Consider the following 14959-nt stretch of genomic DNA (forward strand, 5'->3'; position numbering starts at 1 on the left):
CCCTGAAGTTCCAGATGAAGTTGTTGGAACTTCCCAAGCAACACCATTTGTTTCTAAGCGAGTTACAACAACCTTAGTGTGACTAATAGACGGTCTAAATTATAGACAACGCACCGCATATAAAACTTAATTGTACCTTAAAAAGCGCAGAAGGTGGAGTCTCTTTGCAACTTATGTTTGTGGCATAAGGTGTTGCAAATAAGGTGCATGTGACATGATATATGAATGACACAAGTTGTAAATGAGGTTTTAACTGACTTAACTGCAATGTTTCACTGAAATATTTAAAAAAATTTATGTATGAAAATGTCAACCCTCCTCTACCCCCATTCCGTTACTAAATTTTTGGATGATTCCAAATGTTGAAAAAAAAAATAATCCAAGAAAATCATTTTTTTTTCCAAAGATTTCATAGAAATTTAGCATGTAACAATGCGCTTTAAATCTCATAGAAGAAAGATGGACTCCCAACAAAAGCGAAAGGTTGATTTTCTGCGGCTTTTGAGTCCATATTTGTGCGATGATGTCTGAAAAAAAAATGTATTTAACCGTCAATATTCTCTAGAAAAAATGAGAAAACTTGAGCTGTTACGGATTCTGAATAAATATACACGCTAGCTGCTGCGTATCATCAATTTCTGGTTAATACATAAATCCTTGCTTTTTGACCCCTTGGTCGATGATAATATTACTATCCAATAATTAGTGAATGGGATCAATATTTCAACGCTTAAAGTTCATACTTCAAACCCTAAGGATGCAAACTCCCAGTTTATTGCGCGAGAATTAAAGCGATTTCATTACGTCGATTACGCAAACCGTAAGACTTCTTTTCATAATCATCTAGTCATCATTCACTGATCTTTAAAAAAAATAGCTTATAATTATAAAGCAAAGATTTCTATCGAAATTTTGACAAAATACAAATCAAAGTCTTCACCTGAACAACATTACACCATAAGAAAATAGAGTCAACCAAAATGAAGAACTTAATATATTTAGTTCTTTAATATCCTGCACCGATAACACATCAAAACGCCCTCTCATAACCATTAACACGTGTAAAATTCTGAAAAAATTTTAATGTTTGGAATATTTGTTAACATTCTCCATTATAGCAACATAATTTCGGCCGGTAGTGTACGTTTCATCCAGATATAATCCAGCTCACTGAGCTGTTGCAAACATGTCAAATTGTACGTTACAATAATGTAGCTATTTTTCAAGACATCATGAAAAGTTCACAACAAGTATTTTTTACGTTGCAGATGAGTGGATATTAAAATTAATGATTCATATTGAACTGCAAAACAACACCGCAACGATTTGTCAACATAACTGCACCATTACGTATCATCGATGGTATCCATGTTGAAAATAAGTAGCAACTGCGTAGTTTGAACAATCATAGAATTTGTTGAGTATGTGCGTGTTTTAAACGTCACTTGTCAGTAGCAATGTGACATCAAGCGGTAGCGACATCGGTGCAGCTCCTCCGCCAGCAGCCATCAGGTTTCAGCATTATGAGCCACTACTTCTGGCAATCCACCCGCTATTTGGTGCCGTTTCCAGTTCGCCAGCAGTTCCGGCAAATACGAGCTCCGTCTCTAACGGATCTTCAACGGCAACAATCTCCGTTCGGCGGTATCAACATATTTGCTTCCCCCAGCTCACGCAACAACCAATCCATCGTCACTTGAGGCTTCTCACCGTTCTATTTAGCCATAGTGTCCATAGTCCAAAAATATTTTACAACATCAAAGTGACAAGACATATTTGAGCCATGGTAGATACTAGATGGTTACAACAAACCTTTACAGTTACAACTTGATTCAGTTGGTTGCAAAACGAAGTTGGAAAACTTACAGATTCATACGCTTAATTGGAACAAGATTGCAAATAGGTTTTTTAACACATCTTGGTTCGTCAACTTTTTAGTAACATTTCGAAACAGTTACTCAATAGGTGCAAAAAACATATAGTTCACACTCTGTTGCACCAAAGTTTAAAGAAACATAATGTTTTATGGAACTCTAATTCAACAAACACAACACAAGTTAGATTTGTTGCTCAAGTGTTTCATACAATATCACTAGGGACAGTGGAAATTCGTGATTTCGCGGAAGCCGCGAATTCCACGAAATTTGGCATCGTCCGCGAAATTTAGAAAAACCCGCGAAATGCCGCGAAATGCCGCGAAATGCCGCGAAATTCATAAAAAAAAACTAACACTGCATGTCGACCTTGAAATATTTCGTTTTGTTTTCATGCGACTTGCATGCAATACCCATGGGGTTTCCTTCTGTCGACGAGTTTCGACATTTGTGCCAATCCCCCTTTTTGACGTTTGATTGTCCTTCTCTATCTAGCACACGGGGATGCATGATTTCGTAGTTTTCTCACTATTTTTTCCCTCCTTCTTGCATTTTTTCATGTGTGCGTCATTAAACGTCAAAAAGCTCTGCTTAGGAAATTCCGCTCGGTGCTGAGCTCGCTGTTTATCGCGCTATTTTGTCCGGAAACAATTGATACAAAGTAAATTTGTGATTGTGTTTCGACGTGTTGTGATAGAATCATGAAGAAAGCTGTGAACATATCGTGCCAAGACCGTGTTAAACAATACCCGCAGGGAGTTTTACATGCGGATGCCGGACAACTGTTTTGTTCCTGCTGCAACGTGACCCTGGACAACTCGAGGAAAAACTCAATCGACAAGCACCTGAAATCACAACAGCACTTGCAAAAGTTAAAATTGCAACAGGACGAGGCTGCACAAAAAGAAAAAAAAAACAAGCGAGTATTGTCGGAGCATTTCAGCGTCAAACGATCTCCAGAGATGCGCGAAACGTGGCACACTTCGAGTTGGTAGAGGCTTTCTGTGCCGCGAATGTACCGTTACATAAATTGGACCATCCTAAACTGCGTGAGTATCTCCAATCGAGTGTTAAAAATCTGGGACAACTACCAAATTCATCCCACCTCCGAAAGGAATACCTTCCAAAGGTATTCGATCAGAACCAAAAAGAACTTGAAGCTAGAGTTAAAACCTCAACCTCAATTGCAATCATAACAGGTGAAGCCAGTGATTCACAGGATCGTTTTGTTCTACATGTAATATTTGTTCTTCCTGTTACGACCTCTGAACAGGAGAAGATGGAAGCTGTAACAGCTGATATTATTTACTTGGAACATGTCAATGCTACAACTGTGTCCCAAAGTATAATAAAAACATTGGCTAAATATGGTGTTAATTTTGATGCTGTTACAGTCTTTGTGACGGATAACGCCACTTACATGACTTAAGCTTTCGAGAATCTAAAAGGACTACTTCCGTGTTGCATTCACATGACGTGCAATGCACATATTTTGGGGTTGATCGGTGAAGTGTGGAGGAAGAAGCTCCCTAGCGTTGATCGTTTAGTGGCATGCTTCAAGTCCATTTTTACTCATTCTGCCTCGAGAAAGCAACGTTTTAAGGAGTTGATGGCTGAACTTACCGGGGTTGAGAAGGACAAAGTACCGTTACCTCCCGTTCCAGTCATTACGAGATGGAATAGTTGGCTAAATGCTGTCGCCTACCATGCTGAGTATGTGAATCACTACCAAAATTTCATCGGCAACGAACTTGAAATATCAGCAGCAACAAATGCGTTGAATGAGCTACATGAATTGCTTCAGGACCGAAAACTGAGAGAAAAAATATTGTTCATCCACAAAAGTACGACCAAATTGGTTGAGCTTTTGACCTGGTTTGAAAGCCGCCATGTTCTGATACATTTAGCGTACAATAAAATCATGGACTTGCTAGCAGGTACATTAATGGAGTACTTTTTCAAAAAAATCCACTGATCATTTTTTTCTTACAGTATTTTCAGACAAATCTGAAGAAAAGTCTGTACCTCGATGACAGCGGGAAGCCTTTGCAGATGCATCGAATAAGATGAAACAGTAGTATCACACACCCACAGCCACAACGCGATTCTGTCAACCTGGTTTGAAGTTTCTTCGGGCGGTTCGACTACTGGATCCCCATCAAGCGAAGTTTTTGTCTATTGATGACCTGTACGACGGGATTCCAGAGTGCACAACCAGAAAATTGACCTTGCAAGATGAACTGACAGCATACAAGCAAGCAGTACTGGAAATATGTGACAGTGTGAAACCATTGACGTTTTGGTTTTCGAATCGTAATCGTTTTCCTGAGCTTTTCAGAATAGCGATAAAGTACCTGTCAATCCCTGGAAACTCGGTTGATGCAGAACGGAGCGTAAGGCAGTACAATTTAATTAATACTTGTAGACGACAGAATATGACCGAAGATAATTTGACAAATCATGTACTTTTGGTTAATAATGCAAAGAAAGCATAAAATGTACCGTTGAATAACTGTATTTTAGTTCAATAAAGACTCATTGGTTGTTTTAGCAAAGAAAATTTCACTTTTCTACGGTATATTGAAAGAAAAAAATCAACCGCCAAATTGACGCGAAATTTCCACTTTTTCTCATTTATCGACCGCGAAATTTTGGATTTTTGACCGCGAGTTTCCACTGTCCCTAAATATCACGTTGCATATAACTTCATACCAATTTGAGTGTAACATGTTTGCTCCTCCCAATTGAGGCATGATTTGACAGGTCATCCAAACAGTACATTGAAACAGTTGAGTTTCATTATTGTGACTTAAAGTAATCGAAGCAACAAAGTTGAAACTTTGTCGTATCAAGATGATTTTCCTGTACCATTTAAGGGATTTCAGGACAACTTAAATAGATAAATTAAAGAATTGAGATGTTTTTGGTGTTGCTTGGGTTGCCCAATGTTCTAATAGTCTGTTGATGAGACTTCTCTGAAGATCTCGGAATAAACTTTCAATCTTCGTAGCTTCTATGGGGCTGTTCGTAAACCACGCAGACACTTTAGGTTTGGAGAGTATCTACGATGCATAAAAATTTCCTAAAAAATGTAAGGACGACTGGCTATTCCTAGAGAGGGGGGGGTGATCTAAAACATCTCAAAAACAGTCACATAGAAGTATATTCTGAGAATTTCCTAGAAGTTTTATCAACAGACAACAAGAACATTTGGGAAGTTTCATGATATTCTGGAAAACATCTGGAACTTCAGGGAACATTCGAGAGATTCTAGGTGGATTCATTAACTTCAGAGAAAATAATGCAGAAACTTTCAAGAAGTTCTGCGAATTTCAGGGATATATAGAGAATTAAAAGGAAGGACAGAAAACTTCACAGAAGCCCAGAATATAGGACGAAAATTGTGGGAACATAGAGAAATTCCACGCTAAATGACAAATCGATCTGACGCGAGCTTCGCGATTTGCATGAACCTTTCCATAATTGTTTGCTATGGTCAATATTGCTGACACGGAGAAAAAAAAATACCCAAAATTTGAGTTCTTTTTACTTAAAATTGAGTTGCGCTTCTCACTTGCACTCTATTTTGCTTTCAAAAAAGGAACGAGAGATTCAACCCAACGATATAGTTCAGCCCAATAAGCTACTTTTGAGCAAATTGCATATTCTCAAATTTACGTGAATCAAACTTAATATTGGGGAGAATATAGGGGAAATGGCTTTAATGTTGGCCTATAGATCTAAGATTGGGCCCATCGCTAAAAATCTGCTATTTATCAATTGTATCTAGATGAACGCGTCATTGGGACGGTACTAATGGATATTTTTGGTTGCTATTGAAATTTTAGTCGATTGCTGAATTTATGTATGGGCCCAAATTAGGGACACTTAGGCCGACATTGCATACATTTCCCCTGCTTGGGAATTTTTTTTTTCATGTTAAATTGAAACTACTACATGCGATATACTCAAATTTGGGTTATTGGGCTGTACCCCGGAATTGAGGGAAAAGTACTTAATTTTTTGTAGTTTTTCATATCCGTGCAGATAACAACTCATTTGGCGGAGTAAAGAATAATAAGAAGAAGAGTCTTAGGGGCACGCAATAACCTTGAACTCCAACGCAGGCAACGGCTGTAATTAAATTAATTCCATAAACTACTGCTTTAATTGCATTAATTACACAATATAGAACATTAACTTCTTTTAAACTCCATTCATTACAGTTGTTACATTTATTACATTTTAAATACTTATGTATTTATAATTACGGATAGATAATTTTAATTACCTTCAGTACTACTTCAAAACGCATTAATTACGTTAAGTACTTTTGATTGCATTTTAACTTCAACGCACCGGTTCTTTGTATTGCGTGCCCCTCAGAAGAGTCAGCAAATAATGTTGAATGATAAATGAAGATTGTTAAATGATGAATTTTATATTTTATGTGTTTAGGGTAATTGATTCTGGTTGGACCTATCCAAAAACTAATGATGGTTGGACCTATCCAAAAACTGATGATGGTTGGATCTATTTTTTCAATCGCTAGTTTAGTCAATCTTCGCTAAAAACTTTTTTCAAAGATCACTTTACTATCATAAAATACTCATTTTCTTCAATTTGCATGGGTGTTTTATTGAAAAAACTTCAAAACAATTGAATTTCAATGAGTTTTCAAAACAGTTCACTTTCCACGCATTAGCTCGTCATTATGCCTTACTTTCAAACATACAAAAAAGGAATACTTTTTACATTTATTTCTATTTTCATGCAGTAAAATACTGCTTTAAGGTGTAAACAACACGTTAGTACGCCATTTATCCATTGGTTTCACTAAAATGTTTGAATAACGCATGATGATGGTTGAACCTATGTGTTTCCTAAGACGGCCGCTAGGTGCGCTTCGGTTTGTCTACATCCTACGCGCAGCTGATTTGAAATTCGATTTCGTTTTGGCCGAGTGATCAGTTTCTTCGATTGAAAAAATTGCTAAAGAAAAGAGTTATACGGTCGAAAATCTTCAAGAGGCTGTTCTTTCAGTAAGAAATAAATCACTTACCGCGTACCAGGCACAGAAAAGGTACGATGTTGCGAAAACGACACTTCACGCAAAAATTAAGGGAAGCCACGGCAAGAAATATGGAAGGGAAATAGTGTTGAGTGTTGATTTGGAGAACCAATTAGGGGATTGGGTTTGTAAATGCGCTGCTTCTGGCAGTCCCAAGACGACCAAAAAGATCTTGGAAGCTGCTAAAGACCTTGCGTCACTAGTTGGGCGTAAATTTAAAGGAGGAATTCCATCGTCAGGTTGGCTGAAAGGGTAACCACCGATTTCCAAACTATCACGAAAGTGCCGAAAGAATCTGTTAATATGAATTTACATTAAGCACTTCTCATACACCTTCTGTGTGTGAATTAACTTGAAATAAAATGTTATTAAACCAAACATTGTTAACTGAAACCTATTTCCGAAAAAAAAAACTCCTAGGAGAAAAAGAACTATAAAACCGGAATTTAGTTCTGATATTCGGTCATTTTAAGCCCCTAAATTCCCCGGGGGCACATGCCCGGAAGTGGCCAATGTGGTCCAAGGCACTCAATTTTGTTATTGATCTTGTTATCGAATTTGGAAGTAATGTAAAGTGTCGCATGATAGGTTTTATTCCTTCCATGTCAAAATTAGGTCCATGTTCCATATACCCTGGAACTTGTTCCGGCCATATCTCTGGAACCAGTTGACCGATTCCAAAAATATTCAATAGCTTACAATGGGACCACAATACCTATAGTTTGACGTTAAAAAACTTCCAAATCGGGTCAATGATTTCCGAGAAAATAAGCCATGATGAATAGCTAATGCGTGGAAAGTAAACTTTTTTAAAAACGAAGTTAAACTCAAATTTCTTGATTTTTTTTTAAATAGCAAATTCATAAAAACTGTATAAAAAGGGTTTTTTTATGATACCAATAAGCTCTTAACAAAGTTATTGAACAAATATGGGCTAAACTAGCATTTGCAAAAATAGTTCCAACCATCATCATTTTTTAGGTCCAATCAACATCATAATTGTTTGCTGATCAAAAACGTTTTATAAAATCATTTGTTCATAATATTTAACATTTTATGTTATAATTAGAAACAAGAAACATCTCCACTCCAGATTCGAACAGACACTGTCACCATCACTGATCCAACCGTCGTAGCAGACGAACTGGGCAAATACTTCGTCAAACTATCCGGCATCTCGGAGTACAGCGAAAGCGTCCGACAGCGAGTCGGCCCCTCTCTGTCCTCTGCGTCTGCCTTCGGAATTCCTCCAGACAACGACAACCTACCGATCAACAGCCCACTCTCCTGGGAAGAACTCGTGTTCGCTTTCAGTCGGAGCAACGGGAACTTGGCCGGACCGGGTGAAATCGGTTACCCGCTGCTAAAGCACCTTCCACCCGAAGGTAAAACGAAACTTCTGGACCTTTACAACCAACTCTGGACCACTGAAGAATACCCGGAAAACTGGAGAGAAAGCCTTGTTATACCGTTACCGAAAACCAATTTCGGGACCAAGGACATCACTGGGTTCCGTCCCATTGCACTGACCTGCTGCATGGCCAAAGTCCTGGAACGGATGGTCAACGGGAGGCTGAAGCAATATCTTGAGGTCAAGGGGCTGCTTGACCATGGGCAGCACGCCTCCAGGCAAGGGCATGGCACCTCCACCTACTTCGCCACTCTTGGGGAAGTCCTGAAGGAGGCACAGGACCAAGGTCATCACGCGGAGATCGTCTCGCTGGACATCTCCAAAGTGTTCAACCGAACATGGACATCAGCTGTATTCAAGGGCGTAGCCAGGTTTCGAGCTAGGGAGGGGCGAAAAAAAAATTACCATGGAAAATTTGGCCGAATGCCATTTCACCGAACGCCATTTCCTCGAAAGCCTTTGTGTTGCCGAGTTTAGGGGGGGGCAGTCGCCCCCCCCTGCCCCTATCTGGCTACGCCTATGGCTGTATTGAAGAAGCTTGCTGATTGAGGCCTGAAAGGACACATCCTTCACTTCGTCCGGAACTTTTTGACCGACCGATCTTTTCGGTTTTCGGTCGGAAACGTGCAATCCGGAAGTTTCAGTGAGGAAACCGGAGTGCCACAGGGTTCGGTGATCGCGGTCACCCTCTTCCTGGTGGCCATGAATGGGGTCTTTGACCAACTACGCAAGAACGTTTACATCTTTGTCTGCGCTGCCATATATGTACCACCAGACATCGCAACAACGGACAGCCCATCATGATTAAACAACAAGCAATACCGACCAAAAACACCGTGAGGGTCTTGGGAGTGCTCCTCGATCGAAATTTATCCTTTGAGCCGCACTTCCATCAAGTTAAGAAGGACTGTCGCAGTCGGTCCAACCTGATTAAGACCATCTCCCACCCTCAACCGGTGTACAACGGCTACGTTCGAACAGTCTCCGGTGCCCTGCCTTCTACCCCGGCCAACGCTGCATTCGTTGAAGCCAGTATCCTACCTTTTCGACTCGTTTTAACCGCAACTACTACTACCAAAGCCGCTGCCTTTCTCGCTAAAACGTCGGGAAACAACAGGATCGTTATCCTCAACGAGGCGAACAGACTCCTCCGCACGGCCGCCGACGTAGACCTCCCTCCAGTGGCCAGGGTCCACTGGCACGGAGACAAAAGTTGGCAATCGCATAAGAACAAAACGGTCAGCTTTCTGGCGTGCTCTGTTAGGAAAATCTCTAAACACTGCAGCGCTTCTTCCGAGTGTAGATAGTGCAAATCCAACACGTCCATATTGTTCAGCGTCAGCTTGTGCACCTCCATGATGGCATTCGAGTACATATCGATTTTGGTTCGATGAAGCCGGGCAACCTGGACATAGTACTCGGCCACCCCGGCATTCCGTGCCTTCTCGTGGCATTCGTTTTTCAGTTCCTGATGGTCCTGGGACATATTGCGGCATTCTTCGACCGTTTTCAGGTGAAGATTGATGTCGTCTTCGCTGGATGACGGTACCTGCTCGACCGTTGGAGGCGGCGACGTTGAGGACGAAGGAAGTGGTTTCTGTTTTTCGGCTTCTACTCGCTTCATAAAGGGTTGTACGGTCAAAATTTGGTCAATATCAACTTGACGTATTTCTTTCAATTTTGCATTTGAAAAACCTGAACACCCCTCATTTTGAAGGTGTGTGTGTGTGTAGAATGTTGCTCCTATTTTGATTTTGGAATTCACTCTTCAGTTGTCAAAATGCCGTCCAAGCAAGAAGAGCAGCGTATCAAAATTTTGCTCGGGCATCGCGAAAATCCGAGCTACTCGCACGCAAAGTTGGCAAAATCGCTAAAAATTGCCAAATCAACCGTTACAAATGTAATTAAAGTGTTTGGGGAACGTTTGTCGACAGCCAGGAAGTCTGGATCGGGGGGAAACCGAAAACCGGAAGCCGCTGTGACGACAAAGAGAGTTGCCGGTAGTTTCAAGCGAAACCCTAACCTCTCTCTCCGAGATGCCGCAAATAAGCTGGGTGTATCGTCTACAACCGTGCATCGAGCCAAAAAACGAGCCGGACTATCGACTTACTAGAAGGTAGTGACTCCAAATCGCGATGATAAACAAAATACGACGGCCAAAGCGCGATCCCGGAGGCTGTACACGACGATGCTGACGAAGTTTGACTGCGTGGTAATGGACGACGAAACCTACGTCAAAGCCGACTACAAGCAGCTTCCGGGACAGGAGTTTTATACGGCAAAAGGAAGGGGAAAGGTAGCAGATGTTTTCAAGCACATGAAACTGTCAAAGTTCGCAAAGAAATATCTGGTTTGGCAAGCCATCTGTACCTGTGGCTTGAAAAGCAGCATTTTCATAGCTTCCGGGACTGTCAACCAAGAAATTTACGTGAAAGAGTGTTTGAATAAACGTCTGCTGCCTTTCCTGAAGAAACACGGTTGTTCCGTACTGTTTTGGCCGGATTTGGCATCTTGCCATTACGGTAAAAAGGCCATGGAGTGGTACGCCGCCAACAACGTGCAGGTGGTTCCCAAGGACAAGAACCCTCCCAACACGCCAGAGCTCCGCCCAATTGAAAAATACTGGGCTATTGTCAAGCGGAACCTAAAGAAGACCAAAAAAAACTGCTAAGGGCGAGCAGCAGTTCAAGGCAAACTGGCTTTCTGCGGCGAAGAAGGTGGACAAGGTGGCTGTACGAAATCTGATGGCAGGGGTCAAGCGTAAGGCCCGGCAATTCGGATTTGGAAAAGCGGAAGCCTAACTGAATATTTTTCCTGAATTTTATACTAATTGAACTTGAAAAAGAAATTTAATTTGATTTTTTAAATAAACGATTTCACCGATTTACACGCGTTTTCCCTTGACCAAATTTTGACCGTATCACCCTTTAAGGGCTTCCCGTTCGCGGGCGATTTGATTTCTCAGCTCTTCCGAAATGGAACTGTTTAAGACGGTTATAGTGTCGCTGAATTTGTGGGCATGTAGGATTTCTGCCAGGACTTTCTCGTCAATGATAGGATACATGTCGGCTAGCTTTTGACGAGTCATATGCGAGGCCAGATCTTGGGGAGCTTGCTTAGCCCAGCCGTTGATTTCGCTTCGGTACGCCGTTAGGGCGTACTCCATTTCCATAATGTCGTTCAGGTTGGGGGAATCCTCGATGGTCATTTTGAACAAAACGGGATACTTTTCCTTCGCTTGCATTTGCTGTGCCAATCGAGCATCTTTTTTCATAAATTCTTGTTTTCCCCCTGCAGCTGTACATGGACTCCAAGAACGACAAATACAACTGTTCTGCCATTTCGGTGCCATGAAAACCTTTGTTCGTTCATTGGTTAGTTCGTCTAAGAAGATGGCACCCTAGCCATGCTTATCCTTGAAAGTGGCGTGTAGCTGGCTTATGAGATTAATTCCCAACGTCACTTCCAGCACTTAGGGATCGTTTTGCAAATCTTCCGCTTTGTCTTTTCTTTTCGTTGTGTTCCGGGGTAATTTCGAGCTGACGGTAGACCGATCGATTTCGTAACCCCCTCCACCACCACTACCGGAGGGATCACCGGAAGGGACTTGCGATACCATTGTTTCATTGTAATCACATTCAAACGCGAGTAGGCCGCCAACCGCACCGGCTTCCAAATTATCCGCTGTCTCGAATTCGTATGTCTTTTGCTCTTCTAGCAACAGATTTACTGTCCAATCACCGTGCCCATTACAGTTCTCGAACAAATCCCACAGATACTGGACCGGAATCTGGAGATAGAGGATGCAAATTTCCGAGAAGTTAGTGTTTTCATTTCTGCATCCTCGTCTGTGCCTGAAAAGAAGCAATCCGTTTCTTTTCCGATTTCTTCTTTTTGCTGGGCTTGACTGGCGTCACACCTGTGAAAATCCGTCCTCACTCGATTTTTGCAAATCCGTCCTCACTCGCATTCAGAACGGCCGTCCCGGTCACGTTCTTATCCTGTGGCCGTGCCACCACGAGGAGACGATTTTTCGCAAATCCGTCCTCATTCGTTTGCTTAGAACGGCCGTCCCGGTCGCGTTCAAATTTCCAATTTTCCATGCAAGTGGGTGATTTGCCCTTTATTACCTATCGGTGGTGTCCAAGATTCCAGGTTCGTCTCCTGGCAGGATCGCCAGAAATGTGAAAATCCGCCGATATTAGTTATGGGCAAATCACCCACGGCGCAGCTAATTATTGTTCAACTTACCCGTGCAGCAGCTGAATCCTAAAATGACCTTTCACCAACTGACAGGAAATGTGTAAGGAAAGTCATGACCTACTTAGTTATTATCCATAGTTAGGTACACCGACGGCTCTCTCTCTCCAGGAGCGGATTGGGAACGGGGGTCTCCGGAGATGGTCTGCTTGTGAGCAGATCGGTTCCGACCCAATGCTCGGTGTTCTCAGCTGAGGCAGCGGCCATTCTCCACGCGGTTAAGTTACCGGCCAACCGGCCACTATTAGTCGTAACTGACTCACATAGCGTGATATTGGCCCAAACAACAGAAACACCGAAGCATCCGTGGATCCAAGGGACGGTAAAGCATGCGCCGCCCAACACTGTATTCATGTGGGTACCCGGTCGCTGCGGGATCTAAGGGAACGTAACAGCCGACCACCTCGCCGACTCAGGCCACACTGGACCCAGGTCCACCGGCAATGTACCGCTCCAAGATCTCAGAAAGTGGATCAAGTGGACGCCATGGCAGATGTTTTCGAAACAGACTTGTTCCGTCTGAGAATGTTTGTCATTCGAACCAGCTGTTGGACGGTCGAACGACCTTTCCGAAAACCAAACTGTTCCTCGAGTAACAAGTTGTTTTAATCGGCAGATGTTAGGAGCCGGTGGTATACTGCTCTTTCGAACAGTTTTGATAACCCTGAGAGGACGGATCCTTCCCAGGTTTCCTGATGGGTATGACTTTACCAGACTTCCAACACGAGGGAAAGTAGCCAAGTCTGAGGAACTGATTAAAAATCAGTGTCCGATGGTTGTAGAATCTGGAGCTCAAGTGTTTGAGTTCCAGATTCAGGATGTTGTCGAAACCTGGGGCCTTCATGTTTTTAGATGATTTGATATAGGCCAACAGTTCGTCAGCCGTAATCTCGGATTCCTCTGGAAAAATGTTAGGAATCTGAAGAACATTGGTTGCATTTTCAGCAACATCAGATTCATGAGGGCTGACGATGTTTTGTCCGAGATTATGGGAGCTGACGAAGTGTTGACCTTCAGGAGTTGAGATCAGATGAACCAGTGGGTCGCCGGGACGATCCAGTGGGGTCAGTGGTGGAATGGGCCTACACACTAATCGAGTCAGTACGGTTTTACCATAGAGGTAACTTGGTTTTACTGAGTTTTTGAATTGCGGAACTGTTCGGTAAAAGTTTAAAAATCTGTGGAAAATTTATTAATTAGAAAATTTGTTCTGAACTTGTTAACTTGTCAACCCCATTTAATGATAGAAAATAAAATTGGTCGATTTCATTGATTCTTTACGGATAACGGTCATTTGAATTTTTACCGACTTTTTCAGCAATTCAAAAACCCAGTAAAAAAATACTGACTCCTGTAAAAAAATCTTAGTGTGTAGGCTTGTTTTTAGGATTTTTTGTAAGTTTCCAGAAGGGCTTAGCACAATCTGGGAGAGAGCGGATCTTACTAGCAAAATCGTTACATCTGAGATCCACCATCCTGGTCTGAATGATCTTTGTTAATCGATTACAATTGGTCTTCAAGTTAGGCAGGCCAGTACGCTGGTACTGCCTACGAATGGTGTTACGGAGTCTAATGAGATCTTTGGTAGGGCTGTTAAGGTTCAGAGTGTTACTCACCTGTCTGGATACTGGCACGTGTTGTTCCCTGGCCCGGAAAATCGCCTCCTCGATGGTTTGTAGACACCGGTCAACATCTTCGGACGTCCCCGGTTGGACATCGTAGTCGATGGTTGTGTCGACGCAGTGTTGATATTGCGCCCAGTTGACTCGATGGTAGTTGCGCCGGGAAGCTTCGTATCGGTTTACCGAGGATCCAACTTCGGCCACCACCGGGTAGTGGTCCGAGCTCAGCTCCTGGAATGCCACAGGTTGCGAGATGTTGTGTCCCATGTTGCTTACGAAGATGTCGATGGTCGCATGGACCCCAGACCGACTCAACCGGGTGGGAGTGTCCGGGGCCAAGATGGTATAGTGGCCCTCTTGCAGGTTTTCATTGAGGATGATGCCGTTTTTATTGCTCCGACCGTTGCCCCAAGCTTGGTGTTTTGCGTTCAGATCGCCAGCGATGATAAAGTTCCCGCTCCTCCGGGTGAGTTTGATGATGTCTTTGTGGAGGGCCACTGACGACCCGTCCCTGATGTTGATTTGCTTGGGGCAGTAGGCCACGATGATGGTGATTGGACCAAGTGATTTGCTCACCTTCACTCCGATGGCTTCAATTGTTTTCAGCTGGAAGTTTGGTAGCAGCCGGCAACTGATGTTCCGTCTTGCAGCGATGGCCACTCATCCACCTCCAGAGCAGGTGCGATCAAGTCGGACGAGCCGGAAGTTGGGAAGGAATACG

The 14959-nt window shown here is 42.6% G+C and overlaps 1 protein-coding gene and 1 pseudogene across 1 annotated transcript in view; both read right to left on the minus strand.

The window, feature by feature from the left end:
* LOC135702992 (synaptogenesis protein syg-2-like) overlaps window positions 1–14959 on the minus strand; it is a 320097-nt gene that overhangs the window by 188837 nt on the left and 116301 nt on the right. The window lies entirely within an intron of this gene.
* LOC135703016 (uncharacterized) lies at window positions 9324–12459 on the minus strand (annotated as a pseudogene).

The sequence above is a fragment of the Ochlerotatus camptorhynchus genome, unplaced genomic scaffold (assembly GCF_037179485.1).
Source record: "Ochlerotatus camptorhynchus isolate MF236.1 unplaced genomic scaffold, CSIRO-AGI_Acam_v1.1 ptg000204l, whole genome shotgun sequence".
In the NCBI taxonomy this organism is placed as follows: Eukaryota; Metazoa; Arthropoda; class Insecta; order Diptera; family Culicidae; genus Ochlerotatus; species Ochlerotatus camptorhynchus.